Source organism: Buteo buteo, chromosome Z (assembly GCF_964188355.1).
Source record: "Buteo buteo chromosome Z, bButBut1.hap1.1, whole genome shotgun sequence".
Lineage (NCBI taxonomy): Eukaryota > Metazoa > Chordata > Aves > Accipitriformes > Accipitridae > Buteo > Buteo buteo.
In genome coordinates this window covers 13568828-13585783 of record NC_134204.1, presented here as the reverse complement: position 1 = coordinate 13585783, position 16956 = coordinate 13568828, and the positions used below count along the sequence as shown (strand labels likewise).

Genomic DNA, 16956 nt, shown 5'->3' with positions numbered 1-16956 from the left:
TAGAGAATAAATGACTATGTCAGTAAAATTCAAAACCCTATCACATAATCTGAAACTCTTTTCAAACCACAGGAAAAAGCTAACAAAATTACAAGAAAAGATCTTTTTTTCTTCTGTTTAGTCAGCTTTTTGATGTAAAACCAACACCTTTCATCCTGTTGTAAAAATAATTTATTTTTTTTTGCTATTCTAGAATATAAAACATGGACTACTGGTGCACAAAGAGTATTATGGATGCAATTATGTTGAAGGGGTATTAGTTTTCCCTTTAAAAAAAAATTAATCCTAGGCAATAAGCATTTAAAAGGAGCCACAACAACCTGTAGAGTATGCAGCTGATGCTTAAAAACATGCTTTTTCTGCTGATGCATTCCTATGCTCCAGAGTACACCTCTCACCTTTAAAGCTGTCACACTCCAAACATTGCTTGCACTGAAGAGAATCACTGTTTTGCCATGAGCAAGGAACATAAGTGTTGCAAAACTGACTCCTCCTCTAATGGGGAGAGCATGTACAAGTACACAGAGTTGTATTTCTCCTAGAGCTGCCAGGCTGAATATTTTGCAGTCAGAGCTGTAAACCTCACAGGGTTTTTCTTTGTTTGTCTTTCTACTTTGGGGTCTTTTTTCCCCCTTTTTTTCTGGATTCTTCTTTTAATATATGTGAAACTCTTTCACATGCTGGATTTTCACATCCTTGTTCAGGAAGCATTCATGAATTGACATGGGCCAACATAATTTTCGTTCCCAGGCAAAAGTAAGTACAGCAGTTAAACCTGTTCCTACTGTATGTTTACCTGACTATAAAGGGTTCTGTGTTGTTGTATAGAGGACAGAATAGACTGTAGTTCTATTAACAGAAATTAAATACTTACAAAAAAAGTAAAATCAGTTCAACTTAATATGGTATGCTAAATATTGTATGGCTCACATTCTGAAAAAAAAACCCCAACATTTCTACTTGTCAGTCAGTGGTCTCTCTTTTAAAATACTGAAATAAGCTGGGCACAGATATGCCACTCCTATATGTTTTTTTAAAATGACATTCAGGATTGTGTTTATTTTTTTAAAGCATTCTTAATGCACTTGGTAATACTATTCTCATTATATTACTGCTTTATATGATTTATGTTCACTAATTATACCTTATTTATGTCATTCATTAATGAAAATATGCTGGTTGAGGAAATGAACCTCCTGGAGCTCCTGTAACTGCTGTCAAATCTTCCACTATCTCATGTTCCCTAGATATCATTTTATTCTTCCTGTGCTACCCTCTCCTGCATTTGCATATACATTCACTAGTTACCAGATCCTGTTGTGGGTTACTATCTTCAGAATTCTTTGATATTGGCAGAGACTGGCAGTCAAAGGCTAAAGGGAAACCGATCTCAGAGAGAAGGGAAAGAAAAGCTGGTAACTGAGCTGGTGAGGAGTAAAGAAAATGGTGTGATTTGATCCTGAAATCATCTTTTTAGCCAATTTTCCCTGCATTCTGTTGAAACACTGTACTGTCATCATCTGTAATATTTTCACTATTCCAACAGTCACCTGGGAATTCATTAATAGTCTGGGAATGAATACAGTTTCCTTTGCTATGAGTTCCCTCTAGAGAGCGCAGCAGCCTGCAAGACAGTGTATGGATTCAGTGTCCGTATTGCCAGCTTACGCTTTCTGCTGCAGAAATGCTATGCTGCAGCTATCAGTCTTTTCTTCTTTTGAGAGTTGGCTTGCTATTATTGAGCTGAGCTAGGCATTCCCTTCCCCAAGGCAGGCAGATGGATTCCCCAGGCAGTGAACAAGGTCAAGCAAAAAGTAATGCTTAAATGTCACGTAATTAGTTCAGCCATTTACCACATGCACTTTTCGTGGCACCGAGTATCTATAGAAAGTCTGTGGCGTGAGTGCACATCGGTCTTCTGTGATGAAGTACAGGCTAGTTCAAGTCTGACACAAGGATTAACATAGACACTCATTTGGCATGGCGCTTGCAGGTCTTGAAGGAAAACAAAATATAGAGAAATGCAGTTAGTATAAAGGCAATGAGGAGCAAAAACTGATAGGTAATCCTAGCATTTTTTGTGTTGTTAAAATTGAACTGGAAATCTGCCAGACTAAATTTTGCTGTGAAAGACACGATGCTTTGGCAGGGCAATGTTTTCCAGTGGACTGAGCTCGGAAGGATAGTTCAGGTCTAAAAATTTTCATCTTTATTTTTGAGAAGGGCTTTATATGCTTTTAAGCTATTTCCATTGGATTGTCATCTTTTTTTGTTGCCCAGGTAAAGATCCTTTTTAAATGTGTCAAGTTTTCCTGGCTCCAGCTGAGTTAACACCCATAGCAAATGAAGCTCTGCTATCAGAAACAGGGAGCTCAGGAACAAAGGTGGCTTTTGAAAGCTCTGGCCTTCATTTAGAGATTGTGGAAGTCTGACTTTTACACATTCCTTACTGCAGTGAAGAAAATGGAGTTCAGCCACTTCCTTCAAGCTTCATCAGGATTTCAGTCCAAACTTCTAGTCTCCCAGGCTTGTATTCTTCACCAGAATTAGATGCAGGTTAATTACAGACTCATAAAACCATAGAAATATTTCATTCCTGCTACCTCTTGGTTTTGTCTTGTTTGAAGCTAATAATCTGGTACTTCCAGACACCCAAATTCACAAACTTTGTTTTCTATATATTTATGTACCTGCGTGTACATATATGCATATCAATACACTTTTTATCCTTCAAGCAGGATTTTGTTAGGGCTTTGTCCCAAACTCTTGCTATGCAGTACCCTTCTTTCAAAGATCTATGCCACCTTGAAAACCTTAGTTTTCTGTGGCTTCAGCTTTAGCACCACTTTTGGTTCAGAGAGATTGTAGGACTTCACCAGGTAGGATCAAAGGGCAACTCTGCCTGTACCGTAAGTTTTTTGTTGTACTAATTAATTGGACTAATCTAATGCTCTAATAACTTTGCTCTAATTACTTCACTCATGAAGACCTTCTCATTGACCTTTTCCTGACTGGTCCCTACACTTCTGGGGGGCTGCCTTTACCCCCTGGTTTAGTCCCCATTCTTGTTTAGCTCTGATTGCTGTCGCATTTCCCCTCAGCCTGGCTCTGAGCTAGAAATCTCCTCTCACATGACGCTGTACTTACTCCTGCTACATGGGCAGCTAGGCTAAACTTAGTTCATTTGAGGCTAGTCTTCATCCTTTTTAAAGAACTGGCTTATGTTATTTTAATATCTTTTACTGATTGGTCAGCTGTAGCTGTACCTATTCTGCAGTCCTCCCCCCACCCCAAGTTATCACTGTGGAGCAATTTAATTAAACATTATGAAATCAAGGATTCAGATTTTTTAGTGAGCTAAATAATGAGAGAAGAAAGGTTTCTCACTTTCTTGCCCTTCCTCCTTCCTATCTGTTTTATTGCCTGGCCTTACTGAAGAGGTCATGACCTTGCTCTGAGAGAATAGTATCTCACAGTTCTGGTAGATACCGGTTGGTAATGGTTCTATTTAACATGACCTTTAATCCTTGTAAAAACCGACTTGCTGAGAAACTTTCATATCCAGTGGGCTGTTTTTTACAGTCACTCTTTAGCCCTAAAACTTTATCATAACTTCCAGTAGAGCCACAGGTGATTCTGTTGGTAAGAATACCTTTGCAGACAATCTAATTGGACTTTTATATAACTGATTTTTCAGTTCCTTGGCAATACTGAAAACTGCTTTTGAAGAAATTAAAATTATCAGGTTTTCTTAACTGTGTTTTGGCAAATTGAGAAGACAAAACTTCAGGTTGAACAAAGCATTCAGCTAATGCTGTCTAACCTGAAAGAAACCATTTCATTTTAAAGCTTTTTGTTTTTAGAAATAAAGTGAATTGTGAAATTGTCATATTAAAAATGTAAAAGTTTCCTTCATAAAAATCTGTGGTGACTGATTTCAGTGTTTCAGAATATTGTCTAGGTTTTCTTTCTCTTCTGAAACACTTTATTAATGTTGATACAGCTTATTTAAATGTTTCATCTCGTTTTAGCCTGCATGTCTGGATAAAAGTTCTAACCAAAAATTTCACTTAGTGTAATTTAAATCTCTGCTTTTCCTTTTCTAAGATTTACTATCAATTTTTGTATGGTCTGAACTAGTACAATTGTTATTCTGAGAATCTTGTGACTACTTTTCAAATTGTTGTTTGTTTGTTACGATTAAGAAGGAATACCTTCTAATCATGTGTCGTGGTTTAACCCCAGCCAGCAACTAAGCGCCATGCAGCCACTTACTCACTCCCCCCCACCAGTGGGATGGGGGAGAAAATCGGAAAAAGAGGTAAAACTGATGGGTTGAGATAAGAACAGTTTAATAGAACAGAAAAGAAGAAACTAATAATGATAATGATAACACTAATAAAATAACAACAGTAATAATAAAAGGATTGGAATATACAAATGATGCACAGTGCAATTGCTCACCACCTGCCGATCGACACCCAGTTAGTCCCTGAGCAACGATCCCCCGCTCCCACTCCCCCCAATTCCTATACTAGATGTGACGTCCCATGGTATGGAATACCCTGCTGGCCACTTTGGGTCAGCTGCCCTGGCTGTGTCCCGTGTCAACTTCTTGTGCCCCTCCAGCTTTCTCACTGGCTGGACTTGAGAAGCTGAAAAATCTTTGACTTTAGTCTAAACACTACTGAGCAACAACTGAAAACATCAGACTTATCAACATTATTTGCATACTGAACTCAAAACATAGCACCATACCAGCTGCTAGGAAGACAATTAACTCTATCCCAGCTGAAACCAGGACATCACGCAAGTGCAAGGACTTTATGAGACTTGCAGCTGTTGCATCCACCATCAAAATCTTTCTCCCACTTTTTCGAGTGTGAATATTGATAAACGCCAAAATTATCTAGTCATCTCACCTTACTTGGGACATCACATGCTACTTATTTTTGGGTTAGGAATTGCAAACTGTTACTGTCCTTTGGAGTTCAGTCAAATTCCATGACAGTTCTCTACAGCTGATCAACAGATGTTTTCTTAAGGAGTAATTCAATTCATTGTGTATAGCAAGTAACTTCATATTCCCAGAAGCAGCCCATGTTTGGTAGAATTCTGTACTGATAGTGATGTTTTCTATATATGCTATATTCTTCTGGAATTTTCTGTTGCAGTAAAAAAGTTTTGTATTTTGAGTTACAGGATAGCTGGTGACCTTACAAAGGTTTTGTTTAATCTTTATTTCAAAATAAACTATGTAGGATGTTTCAGTTTGAGGATTCAGATGAGTTTGGATCAGAATTCTTAAAATGAGAAATCAGGAAGCACTGAACTGTGAGGAAATTTTTATCAGTTTCTGACTGTATGACTAAGGATTCTAGTTGTAACTACAGTGATTCAACTGAAAGAGGTATCTGGAGGTTAAATCTGGGAAACCATATGATAAGTTTACTTTCACTTAAAAATAGATATCCCTTTTTCCATCAAATTCAAACATTCAACTCAAACAACTTATTGTAAGAGCATTTCTTAGGATATACATTAAAGTGATTAGAAAAAGGAGAGAAGAGAGACAAAACAATCAATTTTGTCTCAAATTATAGTATTCACAAACACAACTCACTGCCATGGAACAGTTCAAGTTGAGATCTGCAGTAGTTCAGACTTCGAAAATCTTTTGCAGGACTGCAGGTTTGTTTTTGCAACCTGCTTTATTATGCATATTTTTCCATATTTCACTGAAAATTGTGAAATTGGCAGATAAGAAAAAAAAAGAAACTAAAAAAATCATTGCAAAGATACAAAAAAGTGTAAATCTCAAAGCACTTACTTGTTTCCATAGTCCAGGCTTCTTGTCTTATGTCATGGGCATTCGGAGGGACAGAGTATTCTGGAAGTATCTGCAACACATAAACATTTCAGAATAGTGCTTAGAAGCTTCTTGAATATGTATGCTTATATGTCCACATATGGTAGAGAATGTGGAGAACGTGGAGATGCCTGTCAGGTGCTCTGGTGCCGTTGGATGAACTCTGCAACACGCTCTGTGGGGCAGCTTGAACCCAGACTACCCCTTAACACAGGAGCCATTATTGCCCTACCTGCAGCACGTACCTGCCAAGCGCAGCTGCGGCTCTGCCTGATGACCTCTCCTCTACCGCGTATACCCCCATACCTTGCAGTAGCATATGACCAACCAAGCAGAGGAGTCTGGTTAGACTCCTTTTAGGGCAGGCTGGCATAATGCACCAAAAAGGAGCTAGGGGATTATTTTACATTTCTAAGAGACCACTAGATTATTTTTTATTTTTGTCTTTCGAAGAGCCAAGGGCACTCTGCTTTATTTTTATTGCTTTCTCTTCCTGCCCCGCTCTAGGCTGCTGAATTAAAAATGTGAAAGAATAAACATATAAAATAAATGTTAAAAATACAGTTTTCTGAAAGATCTCTGCTGTTCAGGATTGCACTTAGGTGAGTCCTATCACCTTTGTAAATGGGTTAGATAATCATTATGATCCCTCTAGCTTTACAGTTAATGATATCTGAAAAGATCTCTTTCAGCACATTGTTGCATCTGCTATAATTTGTTTTCCTTATCTTGAGAAATTTTCTTATCTCCTGATTTTCAACATCCTGACAACCTGAGGTAACCAGAGTTTTTTAGCATGGCAAGTCTCTTAGCACATTCATTGTTCCCTCAGCGTGAAATCATTCCGTATTAATAGTACTTTTAAATTGTCACATTTCCACTTCCGGTGAACATGTGATACATAATGTTCCCTGTGAGAAAGTATGTACTGGTTCATAAAAACAGTCAATAAACTCAGCACTGATAATTTCTGAAAACTTTCAGTCCTCTAACTGGAGCAAGAACAATCAGGAACAATCATGACATGAAAATGGAAGTTTTATAATTTAGGACAGAATAATTTGTTTGATGAATAGCACATTTTGGATGCTTCTGTATGGTGTGATCCTTCTTCCTTTGAGGAGACAAGACATGGCCTTTGGAAAAGCAAAGATGACTTGTAGCCAAATCTACATCTGCTCACAGCTTGATCCAAAAATTGGATTGTTTCTGTTGCTACTTCTTCACCCCTGAACATTAGCTGGGAAATCATGAGAGTTCAAGGCAGCCAATCCCAAGAGAGCAGGCTTTTCCTTTAAAAGATTGATTTTACTTAATCATGATGCAAAGAGAAAATAAACAATACACTTCAGTTATGATAGGACAAAGTCATGTGCTGTGGTGATATGAAAGGTAGGTAGATCATGATTGTTTGAATAAAGAATAAAAATAGCAAAAATATCTAAAAATACAAAGAATAAAAGGTACATACTTTAAGTTAAGAGTAAATATTAGTTTAAAAAACATTAATAGAGAAATTACCTCTTAAGATGGAAGATTTAACTAAACTACCAGGTTTAACTAAACTACTAAACTACAAGGTTCGATGACAAGGTCTGAGCATCTGAAGGTAGGATTCTCGTATGGCCCCTTTGTTTTAAGTAATAACATAAAGTATCTTTATCTATATAGGGTAATTTGTTATGATCATACCATTTTGTCTTAATGTAAGGAAGATAAAAAATACTTTGTTGGCTATTTGGCATTCAAGATATTTATTCTAATCTTCTCTCTCCAGGGAAAGCCCTACCTCATGTGTCTTGTATCATTACTATACCCTAATCATCATATATCTGCTTAGACTAAGTAATGCCAAATTAACCAAACCAGCCTGTAATAATTACTAATATATGTTAAAATACTACTCGTGTAAATCCTCTCTCCAATGATAATTATTTACTGTTTCCTAGATTATTTTATGTCAGATACCTCACTTCATTCCTTGTTTGAGTGGTAGCAACATAGATCTCTATTGTGATTCAGAAAGGTAAGGAGAGCATGAAGAAAGGCTACAACCAAGGGAAATGTCTTTAGTACTGGTTAAAGAACTTTTATACAAGATGGTGCAGACCCCATTCCCCCGACTTTTGCTGGAAGACCTGCCCCTCAAAAGTCTGATGACCATAGTTCCCAGAAGCCCTGCCCCCTTTTCCAGCTGTATGACCCACTTCACCCAGAAGGGTATCAGAGCTGTCAGGCCCAAGAACTCCTCCCTTTGTCCATAAGAGTCACCATTTTGACATGGTCATGGCCATACCCCATGTGATCTCAGAATCCCCTGTAACTGCTGACACCCTGTCTTTTTCTTTACCTCAGAAGTATGTCAAAGGCCCTCATATGTATATATGTATGTGTTTGCATACATACATACATATGTATGTATACATATACATACACATATATATGTGTGTGTGTATAAAGATACATGTGAGAGTGTACAAAGCATATAAATGTATATTTATACATAGTTACACTTCTTAACAAATATGTAAGGACTATATTTATAAAGCGTATAAAAATGTTTAATAAGAGATAATGAAATTAAGTCAAAATTGAATGTAAATAGAAAGAAAATTAAATAAAAGGAATGTCAAGTTGAAGTGTGTGGGAGTGTGTCGGAGAGAGTGGGGGCCCATGAAAACATTTGAATATGCACTGTGCAAAGGGCTAAGCCTGTGAAGCTAATCAAGAGACTGTCACCCAGCCCCAGCTCATCCAAAGAACAGACCAGACCTGTGAATCTGACATACAGTATTACTGGGGCAGCCCTTCAATTTTGACCTGTGCTAGAAAATATAGGTAACATTGCTTACTAAAGTAGAAAGCCAGAACAAAACAGCAGCTCCACAGGAACATGTGTGTAGGGACACCTACACCCCAAAGGGTTTTCCTAAAATGTGCATTGGAAAGAAGACTGGGCTGGGATTTTGGAAACAAAAGTTTGTTGGAGTGGGTGGGAGGCAACTTCTGCCTGCAACTCAGTGTGCTCACAACTACTTGTAATACCATGACAGGGATTGGGCTGCATGTGTTCCCTTATCCTTATGTTGACGTGGATTTTATAGCACTTTTTGAAAACATAATCCTGGCTGATTACATAGAAGACAGAATTATTCTGTGAACTGTTTTTGTTCCTGCTTAGGATGCAGGATTCAAAACAAGGAGAACACTTAAAAAAGAAAAACAGCTTTGAAAGAAAAGCAACAGTGACAGTGAGAGACAGGTCACCATCACTCCAGTGATCAATTAATAAATAAAGTTTCATTGATCATGACTTAAATTGATTGTCTAATGTTTGTTTTCCTATGTGCATGTAGTAGCAGCATGTTGCTAGGTTTCAGTATCTGTTGAAAGATATTTACTATGCTCCTGGAGAAGTGGGAAGCCTTGGGGATGTAAATCCCCTTTTTGAAACCGCGAGGAGACCTGTTGATCTGAACAGAAACCAGGCGGCCACATGGCTTGTAAACCAAAACACTTACAACATACATAAGACAGTGAGAAGGCACTTTAGAAGCAGCAGGTATTTGTGGTATATTCTAAACACAATAACAGTGTTTGGCTTATTTTAATGATGATGAACGTATGATCTAAAAGTGCCTGGACTGTGTGTCTAAAAGGCAGAAGGGGTTCTGAAATAGCTGAGGCTTTTTTGCTGCCTCAGTAGTTACAGACCAAGCAGGGAATGCATGTTTTTAAACCAGCCTTTAGACATACCATTAAAGTAGAATAATTTTCACTACTTTGTTACTAATAATGAAGTAGAGGCCTCTGTCACAGATTGCTTTAACAGGATGCTAGAAACCAAGACGTGGGGATGTTTTACAGCATGTGGTTACCATTTGCTACATCAGTGTGTTACTGGTGTTTATAAAAAAGAGCTGTAACCACAGCTCCCGCAGTACTGCTATAGTCAGACCTGTGGATGTGAAACCTCCAAGCTCTGCAAGGATTTGGAAAACCATGTCTGGGAATTGTTGTAAAATTAGAGTAAATATTCCTCCACTCAGATAGGAAGATCATGTGATGATGTCTACAACAAAAGAAAGATTTGACAATGGTTATGAGCAGATGTTCACAGACAGTAGCTGAAACTGTGAGAAAGGGTCAGATACCCATATACTGCTTAATAGACAACAGTCATCAAGCTGTCAAGGGGACGTTTTATTCCAATGAACTTTAAAAAGTGAACACTGTTGAGGACAGAATCTGCAAAATTGAAAAGCTTCTAGGAGTAAAAAGGCAAGGAAGGAAGAAACAGCTGTTTGTAAAGTGGTGTTGCTGGCCCTAGAAATTTAACAGCTGAATAAAAGCCTTCTCAAGTCCATGATGTTTAGCAGTTGGAGCCAGAGCGGGAAAAAAAGAAGGATTGCAAACTGCGTTTTTTACATCATGCTCCCCAACAATGCTTGCACCAGAATTTCCCCACAAAACACCAGTTTGAACTTTACCAAAGAGCTATTCAAAGCTCCTGGGAGCTGTCAGGCCAGTGGGAGGTGGGCTTTGCAGAAATACAATACCCAGACAGCTGGAATAATATTAATAGTGCTGCTGGGTAAGACATGGCATTATTCTTTGTGGCAAGTCCATCATCCATCCATATGCATATTGCTGGAATATATAAACACTTCTTAGTTCCAACAACAGAGCTTTAACTGTTGACCAGCCACAGGCCTGGTCTTCAATCCTGCAATTAGGAAAACAAAGCTTAAACCAGATGAAATTCATATACTTTTTGTGCAGCTGGGAAGCTAGCGATTTTTTGGGGAACCTTCTCTTGTGGTTGCCAGTGACGGTTTCCCTTTTCAGCTGACATGCCTGGAAGATTTATCTCAGTCTACCTCTACACGAAAACCTGTTGAGCACCAGCTGGTTGGAGATTTATTGGTCCCATTATCATGCTGTGTTCTGGCAAATGGTAATAGCAGCAAGATCATTACAGTGACACAGTGCAAACTGCATTATGTGCCAGTGAACCAACCTCATATTGATACAGGCAGCACTGAAATAAATATAAATGAAAACAAGCACATCTTATTTCACAGTGGAAGGGAGATTGTGAAATTGCATCTGCTGCCCTGGAAGGTTCTGGTATTTTAAGAAAGGACACCATCATGTAGCAAAGAATAAGTAGTAAAGGAAGTAGTAAATGAATTAAAAGGACCCCTCCTTGTACATGAATTATTAAAGAGCCCAGGTGGAGTAGAAGGTATATTCCCTCTTTTCAAAAGCTATATAATTTTTCTAAAGGAGTTTGGAAATTTTTAAGCCACATGTTAAAAGCATGGCTGAAAACATGGCCAAAGATGTGATCAGATGTGTCTCCCAGGCTGTTGTGGCCAAGTTGCAAACATGGGCAAAGCAGGAGGTCTTGGGGTTGTTGAGAGACATGTCACAGCCCTGAAGGGACAGCCTTCCTCAGACCCTTAAAAGGAAATGAATGGGTAATGCCAGGCTGCATTCCAGTCACAAAAACTACTGCACAGTGGAAAAGAAACAAGAAATCCCAAGGAAGAAGGGCCATTCTTCCACTAGAGAAGGAGATCTATTTTAATAAGGCTGATTTTTGTTCATGGCTGCTCAGAATAATGTACCAAACACAAACTGGACTCATTTGAAGTGGCACCAATGCAGACTAGCATCAAGAAGATCTTGTTCAATGAGATGCCATTACTTTCAGCTATAACACAGTTTGCCCTCCTGGACTTGAATGGGAAAGATTGTGATGGTCTGAACAACTGTGCTGGATGTCTACTGCAAAATCGTTGAAGAAAAGAGTGAGTCTGATGAATTACTTGTTGGCACCTACTTTCAGCCACCTGGATGTTATGTTGGGAGGCATCGTCATTCTGAGTTTGTAAGCCACAGTCTGCTATATAAGGTGTAGGTGACCTGGAAGTTGCCTTCAGGAGTTCATCTTCTTCCTAACAGGAGACATGTTTACTGCTGCATCAGGTTCAGGAGAGGTTCAGGAGGCCATTTGGTAAGTGTAATCCCCTGCCCTTGTCATGCTACACAATTTGGTTTTGTTTCAGAAATCGCAACCCAATTATCATTTATCTGATGGATGTGGTCTTTTGGGGAAAACACATTGGGAACTTTTCTTAGTGCCCCTACACATGTTCCTGTAAAGTTGAATTTTTGTTCTAGTTTTCCATTTTCATAGGCAATGTTACCTGTATCTTGTAGCACAGCACAGAGTCCAAAGACTGCCCAAATAATACTGTATGGTGACTGGTTAGTTTTTCAGCAGGCTTGTTAACTGGTGGTCCCATAACTGTATTTTCTTCTTATATATTTTTTCCTATTCATATTTAAACTTTGTTAATTTCAGTACCTCTTTATAAACTTTTATAGGTAAACTTTTGGAAATATAAGTTCATTGAGAGAGAGAGAGAGATAAAGTGTATGTATGTATTTATACATATTTATATACTCCTTTCTGTATATATTTCTAGAAATATTTACAAGGCTATATATCATATGTATCAAGAATATATGCAGGCACTTGAGAAGCTTCCAGGTGACCGGGAAGGCGGGATTTCAGCTGCCAAATGATCACAAGGTGCACTGAGATCACAGGGTTTATACCATTAACAAAATGGCAGCTGTGACAAAATGGCAGCCACATGCTGGGCAGAGGGAGGACATTCTGCTCTCGCTATAATTCTGGGTTGACCAAGGTGTGGCCTCATCTGCCAGCCAATCACAGGAAGTAGTGATATCACATGGGTTACAGCGGTGTCAAAATGGTGGCCTCACATGCGCACAGTGATGTAGTCTGGGGAGGCCTGACCTAGGTGGAGAGATAAGCCAGTCACATGACCGGAAAAGGGGGGGGGGGCTTCTGGGGCAGAGGGGTCATGTGACCACAAGGGGCTGGACTTGCAGCAGGAGCAGGTGAGCGCGGCACTTGCCCTGTTCTTGGCTTGTGTGAAATTGTCCCGACCTTTCCCAGAATCTGAAAGAGGACAGGGGAAAAGGGAGAAAAAAACCTTTTCTTCAGGCAACAGAACAGCCAGTCAGCAGTTTCTGTAGTCTGTTCACGGTTAGTACCTCTGCGCTTCTGTTGGGTGAAGGTTTTTAACTGTTGGATCTGCTTAGTCACAAGGAAAAAAAATGTAACAAAGACAATTTAAATTTAATAGATGTGATTTAGGGGCAGCAGAGTGAAGAGTAGCTTTTATGATCATTGTGCACATTTCAGTTAACCATCCATTCTTAGGCAGTTAAAACTGAGACACCTGTACCCTCTGCGTGTAGATCGCTTCATCATAAACTGCTGGAAGACACTGAAATGAATATATGAGAGAACATGGATATAAGTAACAGCAACATAGGTTCCCGCCAAAAAGAAACAATCTTCTCAAAGCACTCCAGTTTCCTTCTAAAGAAGGCCAACACGTCTCGGGGACAGAAGGGCAGCAGTGATGTCATACGCCTGCACTGTGGTCAGGCTCTCAATACAGTTTCACGAAATTTTAATAAATTAGCTAGAAACGCATAGTCTAGATCAAACTACTGTGCTGGTTATGCAGGTCCTTGGAAAACCATTTACAAGCAGGTATCAGTGGGTCACAGTCAAAACAAAAGGACAGACTGAAAGCAGCTTCACAAGCCGAAGTCATTGGTGTGGCAACTAATCAGTATTTCATTAGTGACATGGCTAACGTTATACCTAGTGTATTTACTAGACAACAGTGAAAGGAGAGGTGCTTCCAGTTTACTGGAGAAGAGGAAGAGGAAGAGAGAGAGAAAAAGATAAAAAGGAAGAGCAAGAGGAAGGGGAAGGGGAAGAAGAAGAGAAAGAGAAGAGGAAGAGAAAGAGAAGAGGAAGAAAAAGAGAAAGGAAGAAAAAGAGAAGAGGAAGAAAAAGAGAAAGAGAAAAAGAGAGAAAAAGGAAAAGAGAGAAAGAAAGAAAAAGAGAAAGAGAAAGCAGTTATTTTGATATGTTGCTGTATTGTTTCTGATTAAAAGTTACTCAGTAGAAACAAGAGCAAGGTGCTGCTCTTAAACACAGATACTCAATTGCACAAATACAGGAAGGAGGTAACAAGGATTCAGGAAGGTTTTTTGCATAAACAGGGGTTGTAATGGTACACAAGAGGAACAGGAGTCACTAATGTCATCCTGCTGTGCAAAAAGTAAATACCATGCGAGGATTTATAAATAGTGGTCTAGTTTGAGTTGTGCAAAGTGATTCTTTTATTCCCTTGAGTATTTTCAAGGCCTCAACTAAAATATTTTGTCGTTCTGAGGCACAGTGCTTCACAAAAGATAGGCAGGGGGTCTGCAGGACAGTAACAGATTTAGAGGTCTGGAGAATGTGGAATATGAGAAAATTAATCAAGACTAATAAACCTAAATAAGAGAAGACGAAGTGATCAAAGTAGTGTTTCTTAGCTCTGCAGAGAGGCAGTAGTCTGTTGTTTTCTTGCTTTTAGACTGCAAGAGAAGTACTTGGATTAAGTTGCAGCAAGGAAGATACAGATAAGATATTAAGAACAGTTTAATAATAAAGATAATAAAGCAGCAGCCTACATTGCCTAAGGAGATTGTGAAATTCCCTCAACTGGAAATTTTTAAGAACAGATTAAGCAAATCTCAGGAATTAAATTGGCATTATTAATCACTCCTTGGGGCACTTAGATGGTCTAGATGACCTCCTGAGACCTTTTCTAGTCTATTATTTATTGAGAAACTTTTATACATTAAATTATTAGGTTTCACATTTGTTGAAACAGGAACCATATCTTTTGTGTTTGTACAGCCCACAGCAAAGCAATCCAAAGCTAGAGATTGTAGTCTTTATAGAAACTGTATAGTAGTAGTGGTATCTAGTCATTGTGTTGGAACATAACTGTAAAACTGTGAGTCGCTGTGCTATCAGTCATGCATTGGGTTAACCTTGGCTGGCTGCCAGGTGCCCACCAAAGCCGTTCTATCAGAGAGGGGAGACAAAATACGACAAAAGGCTCATAGATCAAGATAAGGACAGGGAGATCACTCAACAGGGAAAAACAACTCAGCTTGGGGAAGTTAATTTAGGCTCAGCTTCACTCCCGATTTTTCTGTGTCCTCCCCCCGAGCAGTGCAGGGGGGACAGAGAATGGGGGTTGTAGCCACTTCATCATGCATTGTCTCTGATGCTTCTTCCTCCTTCACTCTTCCCCTGCTCCAGCATGGGGTCCCTCCCACGGGAGACAGTCCTCCACGAACTTCTCCAATGTGGGTCCTTCCCACAGGCTGTAGTTCTTCACGAACTGCTCCAGTGTGGGTCCCTTCCATGGGGTCACGGCCTCCTTCAGGCATGCCCACCTGCTCCAGCGTGGGGTCCTCCCCGGGCTGCAGGTGGAGATCTGCTCCCCCGTGGACCTCCCTGGACTGCAGGGGGACAGCCTGCCTCACCACAGTCTTCCCCACGGGCTGCAGGGGAATCTCTGCTCCGGCGCCTGGAGCATCTCCTCCCTTCCTTCTTCACTGACCTTGGGGTTCCGCAGGGTTGTTTCTCTTACATGTTCTCACTCCTCTCTCTGGCTGCAACTGTGCAGGTTTTTTTTCCCCTTCCAAATCTGTTCTCCCAGAGGCACTACCACCGTCGCTGATGGGCTTGGCCTTGGCCAGTGGCGGGTCCGTCTTGGAGCTGGCTGGCATTGGCTCCATGGGACACAGGGGAAGCTTCCAGCAGCTTCTCACAGAAGCCATCCCTGTAACTACTGGGTGGTAACTCCGTAGTAACCCCCAGCTACCAAAACCTTGCCACACAAACCCAATACAACCATGTTTCAGCATTACCTGGCATCATTCAAATTATCTTGACTAATTTGAACTTTATTGAAAACTGTGGCAGTGACTGATATAGGTAAAAATCATGTTTTGATATGATCTGTAACAGAAATCAGCCATGATAAACTCTAATTTACTATTTTAATATGTTTTTTTTCAATATAGTCATAAACACAATTTAAGTCAAGAATGATTGTTATCCATATCATGTTTGCGGGGCCTTTAGAGTTTGTTTACTCCCAGAGCACTAAGCAAGAGGTACTCAGATCAGATAGTTAATAATACTGTGTGCCATTGAACTCAGGGAGGTCTTGGATTTCTTACTGTTTTTCTCTATTCATCAATCGCCATACAATCATAAAAAGCAGATTAATACAGCCATACTGCTCAGCCCCTTGGTAAAGGGGAATAATCCCTAAATGAATGATATCCAATCTGTTGGGAAATGTCTTCATTAAATTTTTTTTGGTTTTTTTTTTACTCTTTAGACTCTGTTTAACTAGTAAGAATATATTTGTATTAACAGTATAGCATTTATGTGCCACTGCCTGGTGTTTATTGGCAGCTGTAGTCTAGAAGAGATGATATACTGTGACAAGGCTAGCAAATGCTTTATCCTGAAAAACTACAAATCAAACACTTCACAAACCAAAGCAGGTTAGAGAAGATGCTTTAGGCAGCAGATGGAAGTGGGAAGCTATTTACAGCACACAGTGAAGTTACACAACAGTTTTTGGAAGAAAATGTGGAAAAGAGTCTTTCATTAACTAAAACTGTAAGGGAAATTGTCTACATTACACAATGCTAAAAAGCAGAATATATTCACCCCTGTGGAGGGTTACATTAATGCAGTGATAGTGATTTCCATGCTCAGGCTAATTGACTCAGAACTAGCTTGAGTATCTGTAGATGGCACTGACAGGTAAACAGACCCTTAATTTTCTGTTTCAGACACAAGAAACCTGAATATGATTTCACAACAACAGTATAAATCAGGGATGAACTTGCTGAGGTGAAAGGGTGCTTTATGGTTTAAAGCAGGGTGAGTTTTATAAGACTCAGGTCTTTAGAAAGACACACTCCTTGAAGCAGTGCATCACCTGAGTCTATAACAAGCGTGAAGAGATAGTGCAGCTATCAAATGGTGTGTTTTAGTATCCATTTTTGCAAACAAAATCTGAGCTCAGTTACAGAAGATTTTAATTTAAAAATTGCATAGTAACTTCTTTAAATGATTTTATAATTCTTTTAAGATTAAACTG

The 16956-nt window shown here is 39.4% G+C and overlaps 1 protein-coding gene across 1 annotated transcript in view; it reads left to right on the top strand.

Annotated features, from left to right (window-relative positions):
• Nucleotides 1-569: 569 nt before the first annotated feature.
• The window catches only part of PRLR (prolactin receptor), an 81924-nt gene continuing 65537 nt past the window's right edge, over nt 570-16956 (top strand). The window contains exon 1 of the mRNA XM_075019458.1: nt 570-756. The gene's annotated coding sequence lies outside the window, so the exon portion shown is untranslated. The remainder of the gene's footprint in view (nt 757-16956) is intronic.